The sequence below is a fragment of the Anomaloglossus baeobatrachus genome, chromosome 2, assembly GCF_048569485.1.
Source record: "Anomaloglossus baeobatrachus isolate aAnoBae1 chromosome 2, aAnoBae1.hap1, whole genome shotgun sequence".
NCBI classification, from domain to species: domain Eukaryota; kingdom Metazoa; phylum Chordata; class Amphibia; order Anura; family Aromobatidae; genus Anomaloglossus; species Anomaloglossus baeobatrachus.
In genome coordinates this window covers 358,735,230-358,740,915 of record NC_134354.1, presented here as the reverse complement: position 1 = coordinate 358,740,915, position 5,686 = coordinate 358,735,230, and the positions used below count along the sequence as shown (strand labels likewise).

The 5,686-nt window shown below is 50.9% G+C and overlaps 1 non-coding gene across 1 annotated transcript; it reads right to left on the bottom strand.

Moving 5' to 3' along the window:
• Positions 1-252: 252 nt before the first annotated feature.
• Positions 253-325, bottom strand: TRNAV-UAC (transfer RNA valine (anticodon UAC)). The gene has a single exon. It is a non-coding gene; the product is annotated as a tRNA-Val (tRNA).
• Between the last annotated feature and the right edge of the window lie 5,361 nt (positions 326-5,686).

The window sequence follows — 5,686 nt, the reverse complement described above, 5'->3', positions numbered from 1 at the left end:
GATTGGTTTCACTGGGGATTGAACCCAGGACCTTCTGCGTGTGAAGCAGACGTGATGACAACTACACTATGAAACCTTTGAAATTCTGCAAAGTAATGGCAATTAGAGACGAGTTTTAACCGCCAGGGGAAAAAAAACAAATTCGTAGCTCTGTTGGTGATGGAAGCTAAAACATCCCGTTATTCGGCAACAAAGCCAAGAACTTTATATACTGCAGGTTGATAGGGGATTATTTCAACACCAAGAACACATGGGTTTCACTGGGGATTGAACCCAGGACCGTCTGCGTGTAAAGCAGACGTGATTTCCACTACACTATGAAACCTTTGAAAGCTTGCAAAGTAATGGCAATTAGAGACGAGTTTTGACCGCTAGGGAAAAAAAAAACAAATTCGTAGCTCTGTTGGGGATGGAAGCCAAAACATCCCATCATTCGGCAACAAAGCCAAGAACTTCATATATTGTAGTTTAATTGAGTATTATTTCAACACCAAGAACAGATTGGTTTTACTGGGGATTGAACGCAGGACCTTCTGCGTGTTAAGCAGACGTGATGACCACTACTCTATGAAATCTGATGGAAAGTTATTGTGTATTGGCTAGCAGAGCAGAATTGTGACTGACGGGGCCTTTTTATTGCTGAAGGAAAGTATTTTTGGTTAATGAAACATTTACAATTTTTATTACATATTTAACCAGTTTTATTCCTACAAAGGGATTTTGCTTAAAAGGAAGCTTAGATTGAATGTGTTACTTTTTTCCACATAGTTTAGTTGTTTGCTTTTGTATTTAAAGGAACTATATATTTTGAAACAAACAGGATTTTTATAATATGGGATTATGTTTTCTGCTAAAATGGTCAATAAAAAAGAAACCTAAAATCGTAGTTCTCTTGGTGATGGAAGCCAAAATATATTATCAGTTGGCAACAAAACCAAGAATTTCATATATTACAGGTTGATAGCAAATTACTTCAACAGCGAAAACGGCTTGTTTTTCCTGGGGATTGAACCCAGAACCTTCTGCATGTGAAGTAGACGTGATGGCTAGTGATGAGCGAGTACTAAAAAGCTCGGGTGCTCGAGGCTCAGGCCGAGCATCCCAAGATACTCGTGTACTCGGCCCGAGCAACGAGCCCAATGTTATCCTATGGGAGACCCGAGTATTTTTGTGAAATGACCCCCGGCAGCATAAAAATGTCACAAAAGTCTCAGAAGAGTGCTCAAATGACATGGCAACTGCATGGGGAAGACCCCTTGAAGCATTTATCACTCAAAAGTCACAGCTGTGAACAATTTTGTCCGCGTTTTATGCCATTTTTACGGACTCACCAGAAAACCTTCCAAAATGACCCCAAAATGATTTTTCATGGCAGAAATGTTAAGGGCAAATACCCAATAGTGAGATAGAGCTGGTGTATGTTACTTTTTGAGATTAATACATGAAAGATTTTACGTAAAACATTGTGTGGCACTCCGATGTCCCTGAGAAGAGACGTACATGAAGGCTTCTTGAGTCTAATGTGCCCATTTTGAGGAAGTGAGTCTTTGTAGTATTTTCCTTTGGCAGGGCAGCCAAAAATTGGGAGGTTCACCAATGCCCCTGCATACAGACGTGCATGAGGGCCTGTAAACCTGAAGTGCCCATTGTAAGGAAGTGGGTCTATTGTAGTATAGCCCTTTGGCAGGGCAGCCAAAAATTGGGAGGCGCCACATTGTCCCTAGATAGAGACGTGCATGAGGGCCTGTAAACCTGAAGTGCCCATTGTAAGGAAGTGGGTCTATTGTAGTATAGCCCTTTGGCAGGGCAGCCAAAAATTGGGAGGCGCCACGTTGTCCCTAGATAGAGACGTGCATGAGGGCCTGTAAACCTGAAGTGCCCATTGTAAGGAAGTGGGTCTATTGTAGTATAGCCCTTTGGCAGGGCAGCCAAAAATTGGGAGGCGCCACATTGTCCCTAGATAGAGACGTGCATGAGGGCCTGTAAACCTGAAGTGCCCATTGTAAGGAAGTGGGTCTATTGTAGTATAGCCCTTTGGCAGGGCAGCCAAAAATTGGGAGGCTCCACGTTGTCCCTGGATAGAGACCTGTTAGGTTCTTAGTGCCTCCGTGCTTGCATTTAAAAAACGCACGTGTGTGCCTGTTGGTGGCAGCTTTCCGCTGCACTTGTGTGCGTTTTGCAAAAACTTGGATATAACGCACAAGTCTAGTGAATACACATCAGCACAGCATTGCAAAATGCGCAAGGGCGTTGGCAACGAACAAGGAAGTGGACGTGATGGTGGTGCAGGCAGAGACCGAGGTCGTGTGCAAGCTCTAATTTCGCCACAACAAAGGGCCACATCTACTCGCTCGCACGTCCTGTCCCAAATTCTTGGGGACCGCAGCAGTACACCGCTCTTGAACCAAGACCAGTGTCAACAGGTTGTTAGTTGGATAGCGGATAATGCTTCCAGTCAGATTGGCACCACCACAAACACTCTGTCTTCCACACGGTCAAGTGTCAGTAGCCGTGATACTGCACCGCACATTTTCGAACCTGATCCTCCTTCCTACCACCAGGCCGAGTACACGTCCACGGACATTACTGATCCCACACTTGGACACTCGGAAGAGCTGTTCGTTCACGTTTCCATTCACACATTCTGGCCTCTCGCCAGCTCCTGTTGAAGTGGGCCATGACGAGATTGTATGTACAGATGCCCAAATATTTGAGCAGCCATTTTCTCACGAAGTTGGCAACGTGTCTCAACAAGGGGTGGACGATGATGAGACACAATTGTCAGGAAGTCAGGAGGAGCAGGGTGCGGAAGAGGAAGACGACGTGGTGGATGATCCAGTAACTGACCCAACCTGGCAGGAGGATATGCAGAGCGAGGACAGCAGTGCACAGGGGGAGGGAGGCGTAGCATCCCAACAGGCAGTAAGAAGCAGGGTGGTTGCCCCAGGCAGACGTCAGGCAACTGTTCCCCGGAACAACACGACACAAGGTGCCTGTACAAATGTTAGGTCTTCCCGAGTCTGGCAGTTTTTTAAGTTGGCTCTAGATGATTCTAAAAAGGCCATTTGCAACACCTGCCGTGCCAGCATCAGCAGGGGTACCAAAACTAGCAGCCTGACCACCACCAGAATGATCAGGCACATGTCAGCCAAGCACCCGACTTTGTGGGATGTACAACGGAGTCGAGGAGCAGTGCTTGCTGATGTCACTGCTACATCTTCGCTTGTTGCGCATGCGAGCCAATCCCCTGTCCATGCTGCCCGCAAACAAGCCTCCTCCGGCCCTGCACCTGCAGTTGCCCACGCAGAAAAAACACCATCATCAAGCACGTCCTTGTCCCAGCGCAGCGTTCAGTTATCCATTCAGCAAACCTTTGAACGCAGGCGCAAATACACTGCCAACGCCCTACATGCCACACTTCTAAATGCTAACATTTCGCGACTGCATGCGCTGGAAATGTTGCCTTTTAGGCTGGTTGAGACAGAAGCATTCCGCGACCTGATGGTGGCAGCTGTCCCACGTTACTCGGTCCCCAGCCGCCAATATTTCTCCCGGTGTGCCGTCCCCGCATTGCATAACCACGTGTCACAAAACATCACACGTGCCCTGAACAACGCTGTTTCACCCAAAGTCCACCTAACCACAGGCACGTGGACAAGTGCATGTGGGCAAGGCCGCTACATCTCGTTGACATCACACTGGGTTAATATTGTGGAAGCTGGGACCCAGTCTGAGCGAGGGACGGAACACGTCCTTCACACACCAAGTTTTGCAGGCCCTACCTCAGTCAGGGTTTCACCCACACTCTACAGCTCCGGAATGTCATGCTCCTCAGCCTCCTCCTCCTCCTGCGCATCCTCATCCACTTTACCCTCCACACCAGTCCCAAGCTGTAAGTGTCGCGGGCGGAGGAGGGGACGCTGCGCTCTCCCACTGCTCGGGTCCGGCTGCCGCTGCTCTACGGCTGCTGCTGCTCGGTGGCTCGAGTGATGGCCGGATCCCGGTGGCTCGAGCGGCGCTCCTCGCCCGTGATTGAAAAGGGGTGGTTTGGGTTTTGGGGATATTGTTCGTGACGCCACCCACGGTTGTGGTGATTGTGTGGACACCACCGCTGCTCTGGACGTGGATCCCGGGAGCCTGTGACAGGGAGCAGCTTTGTTGTTATTTCTCCCCTCCGTGGGTAGGGGGGTTGGTTGTCCCGGGGCCCGGTGATGGGGTAGAGATAAATGACAGGCGGGTTGCGGGGCCTGATGAGGTGCAGGGGCAGCGCTGTGCCGCACGGCACGGAGGTACTCACTCAGCCCAATGATGATGACACAGTTCACGGTAAAACAAGTGGCTGGATGGACGGGTCCCTCGGACGGCTGCGGTTGTTCCTCCCTGCAGGTTAGTGATGACTGTCTCTCCCTGCACCTAAGTTCAGTGTTGGTAGTGATGGCTTCCCACCGGTAACCCGCTCCCCGACCTGGATATGGGCCGGAGGAGCCCCTTTTGCCCACAGGCGCTGGCCCTGGGAGACGGTTGCCCTTGGCGGTGGCGGTGTCTCCCCTTCACGGTTGGACGGTTGCCTTCTATCGTGACTTGGCTGTTTGGAAACCCTGAGGTCCCCTTCACTAACGGATTTGGCAAATTCACGGCGACACCAAGCCTTGCCGGGATCCGAAAGGCCCCTGCCAATGGTGCTGTCTTCTCTTTGTATACCGGTCCGGTACGGCCGGGTCACCACCCGTCCACGGTCCTTACGGCAGACTCCAATCGGCCTCCACTGCAGACGGTCACCACATCCTGCCAACCTTGCTGTCCTGTCCGGGCCACACACCCGGACCAACTTCAGACTCTTTGCTGTCACTTTTCTCCTCTCTACTACTTTCCTCCTTCCACTTCCTTAGCTTAACTCTCACTGCCTGTGTTTTCCCTCCTCCTTAATGGGTGGAGACCAACCGCCTGGCTCCACCCCCTGGTGTGGACAACAGCCCCTGGGGAAGGCAACAAGGATTTGGTGTTTTGACTATGATATGCCTGCAGGGAGTGTGGGGTGTGTAAGTGTTGTGCTCTGTGGCCCCTGGCTTGTCCAGGGCGACACAGAAGCACTGCAGCACTGCCTCGGCGAAGCGGCAACAGGCTGTGCTGAAGCTAATCTGCATAGGTGACAAACTCCACAATGCAGAAGAGGTGTGGACAGCTCTGAAACAGCAGGCAGATCACTGGCTCACACCTCTGTACCTAAAGCCAGGAAAGGTTGCGTGTGACAATGGCCGGAACCTGGTGGCGGCTTTGAGGCGAGGCCAGCTGACACATGTTCCATGCGTGGCCCATGTGCTCAACCTCGTGGTTCAGCGGTTTCTAAAGTCATACCCAGAGCTGTCTGATCTGCTGGCCTGTCTGCACATTTTCGAAAGTCACCTACTGCTTCAGCCGGCCTTGCCGGCTTTCAGCGCCATTTGCATCTTCCGGCTCACAGACTGGTGTGTGATGTCCCCACGCGTTGGAATTCAACTCTGCACATGTTGGTCATGATATGTGAGCAGAAGAGGGCAGTTGTTGAGTACCTGCATCACCTAAGCCGTCGGGAAATGGGTCAAACTCCACACATAACACCTGAGGAGTGGAGATGGATGTCCGACCTATGTACCATCCGCCAAAAGTTTGAGGACTCCACCAAGATGGTGAGCGGCGATGATGACAT